Source organism: Pongo pygmaeus, chromosome 5 (assembly GCF_028885625.2).
Source record: "Pongo pygmaeus isolate AG05252 chromosome 5, NHGRI_mPonPyg2-v2.0_pri, whole genome shotgun sequence".
Lineage (NCBI taxonomy): Eukaryota > Metazoa > Chordata > Mammalia > Primates > Hominidae > Pongo > Pongo pygmaeus.
Genome location: NC_072378.2, coordinates 151,356,899 through 151,369,387, shown reverse-complemented (window position 1 = coordinate 151,369,387; position 12,489 = coordinate 151,356,899). Strand labels below are relative to the sequence as shown.

At 42.6% G+C, this 12,489-nt stretch overlaps 1 protein-coding gene across 6 annotated transcripts in view; it reads right to left on the bottom strand.

The window, feature by feature from the left end:
- Window positions 1-12,489, bottom strand: part of MTHFD1L (methylenetetrahydrofolate dehydrogenase (NADP+ dependent) 1 like) — a 242,891-nt gene that overhangs the window by 208,480 nt on the left and 21,922 nt on the right. The window lies entirely within an intron of this gene.

Below are 12,489 nucleotides of genomic sequence, written 5' to 3'. Positions count from 1 at the left end.
AGTTCAGAAAACCAAGTTAAATTCCTCATGAGGGTCAGCTGAATAAAAAAGAAAGAAAACAATGTTCAAAATGATGGACATTACTTTTAAAAATTAACAGGTAGGTGCTTTGTCCGGCAAGGATGTGCTTCTAAAATTACAATAACTAAAGACATTGGCATTCTCAACTAGTGCCTGAGTGATGGCCAGTCAATGGTCAGACACAGGGAACAGAGCGGGGTCTGGAGGGCGGGGAGGTGGCTCTACCACACTGAGGTGGTCCCTTGCTTGATTTTCACTCTCAATGAACTGGGACACACTGTAGTTTATGTGCGCCCAGTTAAGTGGCTTTATGGGTTACATTATGCTCCACGGCAGATTCTTCACAAGGCTTTATTTAATTAATTATTTTTGGAGATGGGGTCTCACTCTGTCGTCTAGGCTGGAATGCAGTGGCACTGCAGTCTCAGTTCACTGCAGCCCTGACTCCTGGGCTTAAGCGATCCTCCCACCTCAGCCTCCAAGTAGCTGGGTCTATAGATGTGCTCCTCCATGCCCAGTTCGTTTTTTAAATATTTTTTGGAGAGACAGGGTTTCACCATGTTGCCCAGGCTGGTCTTGAATTCCTGGGCTCAAGTGATCTGCCCACCTGGGCCTTCCAAAGTGTTGGGATTACAGGCGTAAGCCACTGTGCCACATGCTTTATGATCAGACAGGGCACGTCCATGAAAATCTTAGGAAGCAAGGGGACTCCTAGACTACCTTGTGGCAAAGTTTCTATAAAGAGTTAGATGTCACTTTTCTAAGAAAAACATAACTTTTATCAGATGTCAAAATGTGTGCACTTTTTCTTTTCTTTTTTTTTTTCTTTTGAGACGAGTCTCACTCTGTCATCCAGGCTGGAGTGCAGTGGCGCGATCTCGGCTCACTGCAAGCTCCGCCTCCTGGGTTCATGCCATTCTCCTGCCTCAGCCTCCCGAGTAGCTAGGACTACAGGCGGCTGCCACCATGCCCGGCTAATTTTTTGTATTTTCAGTAGAGATGGGGTTTCACCGTGTTAGCCAGGATGGTTTCGATCTCCTGACCTTGTGATCTGCCCGCCTCGGCCTCCCAAAGAGCTGGGATTACAGGCGTGAGCCACCGCGCCCGGCCGCGCTTTTTCTTAATATAGAAAAGAAGCTGTCAGGTTGGGCTACAGTATGTGGCACACACCGTCAGATGTGTTTTAGGAAGATTCCTCTGGAAGCCGGATTGAGAATGCCTTAGAAGGGGTAGGAGGAAAAGCAAGATACTGAGATCTCCTGGAGGAGGCGTCTGCAGGATGCTGGGTGCCCAGGTCTGGAACTGAGAATGGCCTGGGAGCATGGGGATGTGGATCAGGACACACAGCATTTAGGTGATGGTTAAAACCAGAAGTCTGGATTCCCCAAGGGAAACTGGCAGAATGGGAAGGAAAGCAGGTTAACAGACATCCTTGGGGAGCACTAATCTTAAATGGCTAGAGATAACGAACAGATGATGGAAACCAGGAGCTAGGAAGGGCAGGAAGGGGCATTTTCATTCAGGCCAAGGGAAAAGGGTATGGCCAACAGGTTTATATGACAGCCGTGGTTAAGCAAGATAAAAGCAAAAAATACACTTTTGGCAATTAGGAACTACTGGTGACTTTGCTACAGAAATGGGCATTAGGAACCATGCCTGATACAGTCCTGCCATTACTGTAGAGTGTGTTTCCTGCAAATGGAGATTTCATTCAAGCAGACTGTTTCATAAGCAGATGCCCTGTTTATTCATTTATATATATAAAATATTAATATATAATATATAATATATAAATATATAATATAATATACAAATATACTATATATAACATAATATACAAATATACTATATATAACATAATATACAAATATACTATATATAACATAATATACAAATATACTATATATAACATAATATACAAATATACTATATATAACATAATATACAAATATACTATATATAACATAATATACAAATATACTATATATAATATATAATATACAAATATACTATATATAATATATAATATACAAATATATTATATATAATATATAATATACAAATATATTATATATAATATATAATATACAAATATATTATATATTATATAATATACAAATATATTATATATTATATATAATATAATATACAAATATATTATATATTATATATAATATAATATACAAATATATTATATATTATATATAATATAATATACAAATATATTATATATTATATATAATATAATATACAAATATATATTATATATAAATATATTATATATAATATATAATATAATATGTAAATATATATATATATATTTTTTTTTTTTTGAGATGGAATCTCACTCTGTGGCCCAGGCTGGAGTGCAGTGGTGCAATCTCAGCTCACTGCAACCTCCGCCTCCCGGATTAAATGATTCTCCTGTCTCAGCCTCCTGAGTAGTTGGGATTATAGGCGCGTGCCACCACACCGAGCTACTTTTTGTATTTTTAGTAGAGATGGGGTTTCCCCATGTTGGTCAGGCTGGTCTCAAACTCCTGACCTCGTGATCCACCTGCCTCGGCCTCCCAAAGTGCTGGGATTACAGGCATGAGCCACCGCACCCAGACTATTCATTAACTTTTTTTAACTCTGAATGTCTAACTTTGTATTTGAAATTAAATGAACATTGATTATTAGATTATTGCTTTGTAGCTATGAATCTGTATCTACCTTTCCCTGCAGTATTAAGCATACCATTAAATAGGAATGTTAAAATAATAGTATAACTACTCTAAACTAAGAACATCAAACCATCTTCATTCAAATGTTGTCATACTTTGGCAAGATAAGGGGATGACAATTGCAGCAAAAGGTATTTTACCCACTTCACGTCCACCCAATGATCTCATCCTGGGAGAATTTTTTTCCTTTCAGGAATTGGGCGTATTTCTTTTATTTCCACTCTCATCTGTGATTAGTAGAACAAATTATTGGCTTTTAAAATTTTAAGACATTTCTTATGATTATTTCATAAATCAAAATGACTACAAGCCAAATGGACATCTGGGAATTAGGATTACAGCATTTTTCTACCAAACTTTTCCCCTAAAAAATAATAAATGACCTTCCTTTTTCTAAATGTTCCTAAGTTCACCTCTGACTTCACCATTCAACTTAATTTACTGCTCAACATATGAGAAGAAAATATCAAAGATATTTAGTTGTGTCCAAAATGCTGGAAAAGACAATTCCTCTGGAAGTAAGTCTCACACTTAAAAAAGTCATGACAGATGATAAAAGGAAAAATGCAACACCATTCTGGGAATGGATATACTTTAATGACTCATCAAAAATAATTCCCTTCCGCAGGAGAATCATTGAACCCGGGAGGCGGAGCTTGCAGTGAGCCTAGATCGCACCCCTGCACTCCAGCCTGGCGACAGAACGAGACTCCGTCTCAAAAAGAAAATAATAATAATAATAATAATAATAATAATTCTCTTCCCTATACTTTAGGAAAAACATAAAATTCAAATGTGGGGCTAAGAGAGAGAATGTGTGTGTAGATGGGGGATGGTAACGGGAAGTTTCCTTCACATGACAAAGACTTAGAACCAAAATACCTTATTTTGGTTCCTTTAGTACAAAACTAAGGAAATGCTCAAGTTGCAGTTCTCAGAGCAACACCAGGCAAGTCAGGCTCCTAGAGGAACAGCAGCCCCAAGGATTTATGCTCATGCCGCCAGCCACAAACTTACATCCATACAGCGTCTTCATATTCATGCAAACTGCCATTGCAGGGGAAGATTCTGCTCTGCGTTTCCTGACATTTATGCTTTTCAGTTCTGAGCCTCGCATTGCACATCGATTTCTGCATTCTGTTTCCTTTGAGAAGCTCTCTGGGCCTCTACTGCCTCCTTTGAAAAGTGAGGAATTGAGGTGCAGTGGGGAGAGCACCGTGAGTGGAGTCCTACGACCTGCGTTCAAGTCCAGACACTGCTCCTTGCCAGCGACAATCAGGGTCAAGGCTCTCTGGTGAGCATAACGTCCAGTTTGCAGGGTTGCTGGGTGAATGCGAGGCATATATGAAAAGCCATGAAAAGGAACTCTCTGCACAATTATAAGGTGCTTCATTGTTACAGGTTATGTTTAAGACGTTCCCATTAAAAGATTCTAATACTGGCCAGGCGTGGTGGCTCATGCCTGTAATCCCCGCACTTTGGGAGGCCGAGGTGGGCGGATCCTCTGAGGTCAGGAGTTCGAGACCAGCCTGACCAACATGGAGAAACTCTGTCCCTACTAAAAATACAAAATTAGCTGGGTGTGGTGGCACATGCCTGTAATCCCAGCTACTCAGGAGGCTGAGGCAGGAGAATCATTTGAACCTGGGAGGCGGAGATTGCGTTGAGCTGAGATTGCACCATCGCACTCCAGCCTGGGCGAGAAGAGCAAAACTCTGTCTCAAAAAAAATTTTTTTAAAAATTCTAACTCCACATCCTTAAAAAGCATTCACATTGGAGAAGGGGTGGAAAAGGAAGCCAGACTCTGCTGATAGTGCAGAAAAGCAAATGGGAGATGACCTGCTGCCAGTGGGCTGAAGGTGATGCTTCCCACCTGTTCTCTGCGAGACACAGGCCTGCAGCCCTTCTTCCAGAATTGGGGTAGGCTCTCTTTTGTGCAGTACACACTTCACTTCCCCATCTGGCCCCTGATGACCACAAAGATTTATTTGTGGTTGGCCACAGGTAACTACAAAGTAACACAAGCGTCATGGAGGCTGAAACTTACCCCATAGCTAAGAAGTGCATTAAAGCTCCAGATGAAGTTTCCCACAGAAAGATCGGAAAGGAAGTCAATATGATTCCACTGCAGTGGAACTGGCTTTGCAATCCCATGACCCTAACACCATTTATACTATTATATCTATGAGAAAATACATTCCATGTTCACACCAACCTTCAAACATTTAGAACATAATCCAATGAGACTGAAATTAGAATATTTTGCCTAATAAGGTACAGGAAGGGCATCGTAAAAGGGAGGTAATGTCGGGAAAACTGGAGATAGATGGTGTTTTAATTATGTTTTTACTCACATATTTGATATAACGACAATACACCATTTCTTCTCAATCTTAGTTTCTCAGCTTAAATTCTGAACCACCTAAGACCAATCAGTCTGTTAATTACATGGCCCCCGTCACCGGCTTTTTTTTTTAGATGGAGTCTCACTCTATTGCCCAGGCTGGAGTGCAGTGGCGCGATCTCGGCTCACTGCAAGCTCTGCCTCCCGGGTTCACGCCATTCTTCTGCCTCAGCCTCCCGAGTAGCAGAGACTTCAGGCGCCCGCCACCACACCCTGCTAATTTTGTTTTTGTATTTTTTTTTTTTTTCAGTAGAGAAAGGGTTTCACTGTGTTAGCCCGGATGGTCTCGATCTCCTGACCTCGTGATCCACCTGCCTCGGCCTCCCAAAGTGCTGGGGTTACAGGTGTGAGCCACCACGCCCGCCACACAGCCCCTTCTTGGTCTCATGCCCATTAGTTTGAATATATCGTCTCACAAATCCTTCCCTCAACACTAAGTATAATGGCATAAAGTCTAATAAAGATTTTTTTGGCTTTCTAAAAAGTTCTATTCACCTTCTTCCTTGGTATTAACAAACAGAGCAATGATCAGACAGAAGCAAGAGGGGAAAGTGGTGAGCTGATCCCTTAAATCTGTCAAACAAAGCTCAGGGGCCAACACTATTCAGTGCACTTAATTCCACACTACTGATGACCTGGGCTACTGATGACCTCAGCCACTCGCTAAGTACAAGGCTGTAATGCCCAGGAGGGTCCAGCACTTTTTTCTCCATCTCACCCACAGCAGGCAGGGGAGGAGATGAACTCACATAACTGAGGCTGTCTTGTGTGTCCAACCCTGCCCTCTCCGAAGGTGCTCACCATCCCCGCTGAAAGAGGAGCCTGGATAGCTGGTGATGAGCCCCAGGCCTCAGGGAGGGGACAGCATTCACTCTACTTCAGCTCAACTCTCTTAACAGGTATGGCTCTGGGATTACAAACATCAAAATAAAATAAGAGTGAATTCAACACAAGTCGAATGTCTAGGGTCTTGGTCTCTCTTATCTGAGGTGGCCGGTGCTTTTTGGTTTTCAAGATTAGAGATTGGACTTTATGTGATGATCTGGAATAAGAGCTGACATGGGACAGTGTTAAAAACACAGGCTGTTTTGCCACCTCTACCATTTTTTAATCACATGATCTTTGCAAAGTCTCCTCTCTGAGCCTCAGTTTCCTCATCTGTAATGTGGGGAGGATGACAGTCCTGCCTAACAGAATAAGTGTGAAGACCACTGACATAACAGGAGTACAAGACAGTGCCTGGTTCAGAGTAGCCATTCTGTCAATTAACATTGGCTGTCATTACTGTCACTATAGCACATTACTGCTTTAAGTGCATTCCATCCTGTTAAAAGGAGAATTGTCATGTAACTCACTAACGTAGTGCAGTTTAAAAGCTAGAGTTCTTCTCTTCTCCCGTTTGGAACAGACATTATTCTTTTTTCAAGAAGTCATCCTTTCACATGTATAATATAAGTACATTTAGAATTTTCCAATTCACTTTTAAAAGTCTTTCATGAGCCATGCCATGCACTAAATTTAAACTGAAAAGGACTTTGTAATAGTTCAGCTTTGTTCAAAAAAAAAAAAAAAAAAAAAAACACAAAAAATCCTAGACACTTTGATCCTTCAAAGGTGAAAGATCTATATTTTTTCCTTCTGTGAATACCAGTTTTGAGGGTCTCTGTGCTCAGGAGGAGAGGGAGAAATGAGATCCTCTGAAAAAAACAAAATAAAACGGTTCTCTGATTTCTAGGTTATTTCTTCGGCATGGAGCTGAGGTTCACCTCATCTCCCAGCTGGAGACCATTTCAGCATTGTCCAGCTGTGCCCTAACCACAGGTTCAGAGGAGACTCCCAAGCGAGCAGGGCCCTGCCGTACCTGCCTACCTCTCCCTTCCATGCAGAGGGCACCACTCCACCTTGTAAACACCAAATGCAAAACCACACCCACTTCAGACTGGTTTTGGCATCAGAGTGAAATCATCGGGGTCAGGAAGAGGTTACCTCCAAATCTAGGCTCATTCCTGAGAGTGAAACCAACAGTGTCATTCCCCTGCAGGGCCAAGGACGCTGGGTGTGGGGGCCTGCGTTTGGGTGGAGAAAAGGCGGGGGGTTCCCTAGCCCTGCCCAAAAACTCTAGCTTCAGTGCCTTGGCTTCCTGACATGTGACACTCCACAGCATATGGCTAATTTGGACAAATGCCCAGGCGTTCTTCCCCTCCCCACCTCTAGGGTCTCCGTGGAAATGCTCAACGCATCTCCAAGCCTGGAAAAGATGCTCAGAAACAGAACAGGAAATTCATTCTCAATTTTCAACCATACATCTCAATGGGCGTAAGTTACAAAGCTACCAAACACAGAAGTCCATTCTGCTTTCTGTGGAACCCTAAGAAGTTCAATTCTTCATGCTCAGGCTCCATGGAGATTTTAAACCTAATCAGTGTCCACAGAATATCCTTCCGTTTAGACAGATGGACAGAGAAAGGATCGATTTCTCTTTGTAACTAACTGGATATAACTATTCTTTAAACCTACAGAGCCTGAAAGTAGTAACTGGCCCATCAGGGATCTCCAGCCGACATGTTTGGAAGTAGAGTGATTTCCAAGTAACAAGAGGCATGGGAAGGAAGAGGTCCACAGCTTTGGAGGAAGGAACTCTGTGACATCACTTAAAGTTGATAATAATCTACTGAGGACTGGAAGATGAGCCTGACTGGCCAAAGCTGGGCACCTGCTCTGGTCAGTCCCTCCTCTCTCTGGGACGTTGTCTCATGGTAGTCTTGCTTTTGGTTTCACTCCCTTGGCCAATATTCTGCTGGGAGACCTGACAGACAGAAAGCTGGAGACACTCTCTCCTTCCACCACTCACACAATGGAAGTATGTAATACCAGGCTTCCAGTGAGGGATGGTAAGTCACACTATTTTACTAGTTTATCTACTTACGATTTGAGTGATTTGCCTAATTGACCCACATTTGCCTAATTGACCCATATATTTCTTTTCCTCCAGCCTGCACTCCAGGTTGGAGTGCAGTGGTGCCATCTCAGCTCACTGCAACCTCAACCTCCCCAGTTTCAGGTGATCATCCCACCTCAGCCTCCAAAGTACCTGGGACTACAGCCACCACGCCTGGCTAATTTTTGCACTTTTTTAGAGATGGGGTTTCGTCATGTTGCCAGGCTGGTCTCAAACTCTTGGGCTCAAGCAATCTGTCCTCCTCAGCCTCCCAAAGTGCTGGGATTACAGGCATGAACCACTGCACCCGGCCCATATTAGTATTTAATTCCATTCCCACAACTGTCCCATAAAGTAGGAAGTATTATGATCGCCTTTCTACGCAAGGAAACAGGCTCAGAGCAGCAACAGCTAAGGCTTGAGCCCAGAGCTGTGTGTCCCCAAAGCCTATGCTCTACTGTTCAATGAGAACACAAATGTTGTGCCGGACTGGAAACCTTCAAAGGCAGTTTCTAGTGGTTGCAGCAGGCTTCCTGATAACTGGAAGGTCAGTCCACACCAGTAAGATTACCTGTAGTTTAAGAGATGGTAGATAGAACTCTAGTGTTACACAGTCACACCCGATGCCCAAACCTTTCACCCTCAGCTTTGGAAATCTCCAGCCAGATGTCCCACAGCAGGTATGTGTTGAGGGGATTGGGGGGGCCTTGTTCCATGTCAGGTACAAATAAGCACAACAGAAATGCCCGTCAAAGATAACGTCCTTCTACTTAGTAGCCATAATCCCAAGCTTATTCTCTTTTTTCCTTAACTCTTTTACCATTGCCAATAAGGAGAAGTTAAATAGACTATAATCTTAAAATGCACTTTTATTCTTGGTTGATTAAACTGGACAACAAAAATCCCATCTGGGCCAGGCACAGTGACTCAGGCCTATAATTCCAGCACTTTGAGAGGGCCATGTGGGTGGATCACTTGAGGCCAGGAGTTCGAGACCAGCCTGGCCAACATGGCAAAACTCCATCTCTACTAAAAATATAAAAAATTAGCCAGGCATGATGGTGCTCGCTTGTAATCCCAGCTACTCAGGTGGCTGAGGCATGAGAAGCTCTTGAACCCGTGAGGCAGAGGCTGTAGTGAGCCGAGATCGCGCCTCTGCACTCCAGCCTGGGTAACAGAGTGAGCCTCTGTCTCAAGGGGAAAAAAATCCCTATCTGTTGTTAAAATTTTCACTTCCAGTGTTTTTCACAGTGAAGCTTTTCCAAGGGTGTGCCAGGTGTGGACAGAGCCTGTCCTGATTGGGTGCCCCAGGACACTAACCCATGCCTAGGTGGCTTTTTGCACCACTGTGGCCTCCAGACAGCCATTGAGTGGTACAATCCACATATTACCATGTCTCCATATTACCACGACTCCAAGGAAGGCTAGAATTCCTACTCAGGAAATGAATGGCAAGAGTTTTCTGCCTCATACATTCTTCTTGTAAAAATACAACAACAGAATAGTGACAATTCAAACGTCAGGCAGGCACAGGGAGGCATATGGGTTACGGGGAGGTATGTGGCTAGTGAAAGACTAGCTGCTAACATGAAAGACACAGGCTGTCATTTGTGGTGGGACAGGAGCCTGACATAGGTAGGTAGGCCAGGTAGAGGGGGACAAGTATGGGGCGGGGCCATGAACATTTCTTCCCATATTTTTGGCTACAAAGATGAAGCAATAATAAGAATGAAAGTTGATAGCCTCTAACATTCGCAATGGTGCCACTATAAATACCAAGGACTTAGGGAAAAAAACGTATGTGCAACATCAACTATGAAAGAGAACCTTCTGGAACATACGAAAACAAGAATGTTACCCAATGACTAGATTCTCCAGAAAGTGGAGCCACTTAATCGTTCTCAAAGTTCAGATGAGATTCATCCCAAAGTAGAGAGACGAGGTGATTTATTCCCGTAATAAAAAAGTACTTTGAAAAATGTCTTTGTTTTCCAAAAATACAGATACAACTAGCAAAAGTATCTGTGACAGCTGCGAAAACATTCAATTGCCAAGGAAGGTATTTTCTCTCTTCACCACAGCTGTTCAGTGCACGGCAAGGTTTATTTTCCTCTTCCACTGAGCTTCCAAATCCAAATTTCTGGGCTCTCAAGTGCAAAATATTGCCCTTGAATTTTCTTGGATAGGCTGCCACCATGTGGTGACTGCTAAAAACGCACACAGGTTCACGTTTCATTGCAAGGCTGCCTTCCTGAGCTGTCTTAACCCAAGCATTACATAAATTAGATCCACCTGCCATGCAAAGATTCCAAATCTGCTGAGACACCTGGCTTCCCTGGCACGATTACAATTTACTCCTCATTTCCATTCTCACCCTGCAACATGAGGAACATGTATTTTTAGATCACATTCTGTAGTAACTGATTGTACTTAATGAATTCATTTAAAACTTCACTTTGCTTGAAATCTGTGAGCTGTACCGTCGTTTTTAAAAATGAAAAACAATCATTTCAGACATAAAAATGGAAAACAATAACCTAGACAACACCTATTACCCAGTTTGAGAAAAAAGGCGTGAAGGTGTCTAGGTTTTCTTTCCGTCTATATCCACATCCTTGCCTCAATAAATGCTTTTTGGATTTGGTTCATAGTTTACATTATTTCTTTATATTTTTACTTCATTTGCATGGAATCCTAATATATATATATTAGGATTATGTAATACATAATAATTTAATATATATTATATATAATCCTTATATATTAAACAGTGATCTAAATGTCCTGACTTAAATATATATATTGATTCTATATATATATTAGGATTATATATAATACATATTATATGTATGTATGTATTAGATTACATATATATATGTTGTGTTGCTTTTAGACATATATAAATGGTGTTGTATGAAATACATCCCTCTGCAACTTGGATTTTTGTTCATTGAACAGTGTTTTAAAAAATTCTTCCAGCCCAGGCACGGTGGCTCATGCCCCTAATCTCAGCACTTTGGGAGGTCGAGGTGGGCAGATCACCTGAGGTCAGGAGTTCCAGACCAGCCTGGCCAACACAGTGAAACCCCGTCTCTATTAAAAATACAAAAATTAGCTGGGCATGGTGGCATACACCTGTAGTCCCAGCTACTTGGGAGGCTGAGGCAGAAGAATCACTTGAACCCCGGAGACAGAGGTTGCAGTGAGCCAAGTTCGCGCCACTGCACTCCACCCTGGGGGATACAGCGAGACTTCATCTCAAACAAACAAACAAAAAACAAAACCAAAAAAATGTTGCTATCTACAGCTCTAGTTTATTAATTTTCACTGCTTGTATATCATTCTGTTTTATGAACTATGTCTATGCGTACTCTACATGCAACTATACTGATTTATCCATTCACTCTGATGGGCATTTAGGTCACTGTTTAAATACTTGTTGCGGTGCACTCGGTTTTCAAGTTGCCTGCTTGGCTCTCTTCCAAGTTGTACTTTCCTTTCCTTACTGTTCTAGAGCTTTTTGCTAGACTTTCTGTCCTGCTCTGAAACTTGCCTCAGTCTCTCCCGCCTTATGGCCCTCAGTCCAATTCTTTCCTCTGAGGAGGCAAGAGCTGAAGTTGCTGCAGACCTGTACGGATACACCAGCACAAACTCAGGATAACTCGAATAGCTGCCACCGGTAACATATTTGGTGCACGTGACTCAGATACATTCCCTAGTGGTCACCAAGCTCCAGAAGATGCTCAGGGAGGGATGCCGTCCTCTCAGTATTCAAGAGTCACCGTTCAACAGGGGACCGCTGGCCTGCCCATCAGTGAAGGCGAAATCCTGCCCATCTCCCTTGCACCTGGCTAGATACCGCTTTCACCAACTCATGGAGCCAACTCAGCCCTGACAGCAGAAAGGGGCCAAGACCCACAGAACCACCACTTCCCTTCTGTCTTAAACAAACAAACAAACAAAACCTTTTGCACTATAAACATGCTGCTCTGACCATTTGTAAACACACCTTTGTATATATATAGACAAGTTTTGTCTATTATATATATACACACACACACACACACACACACACACATATATATATACACTTTTTATTATTATTATTATTTTTTTGAGACGGAGTTTCATTCTTATTGCCCAGGCTGGAGTGCAATGGCGTGATCTCAGCTCACCGCAACCTCTGCCTCCCGGGTTCAAGCGATTCTCCTGCCTCAGCTTCCCAAGTAGCTGGGATTACAGGCTTGCGCCAACACGCCTGGCTAATTTTTTTGTATTTTTAGTAGAGACGGTGTTTCGCCATATTGGCCAGGCTGGTCTGAAACTCCTGAGCTCAAGTGATTTGCCCGCCTCAGCCTCCCAAAGTGCTGGGATTACAGGCGTGAGCCACCACGCCCGG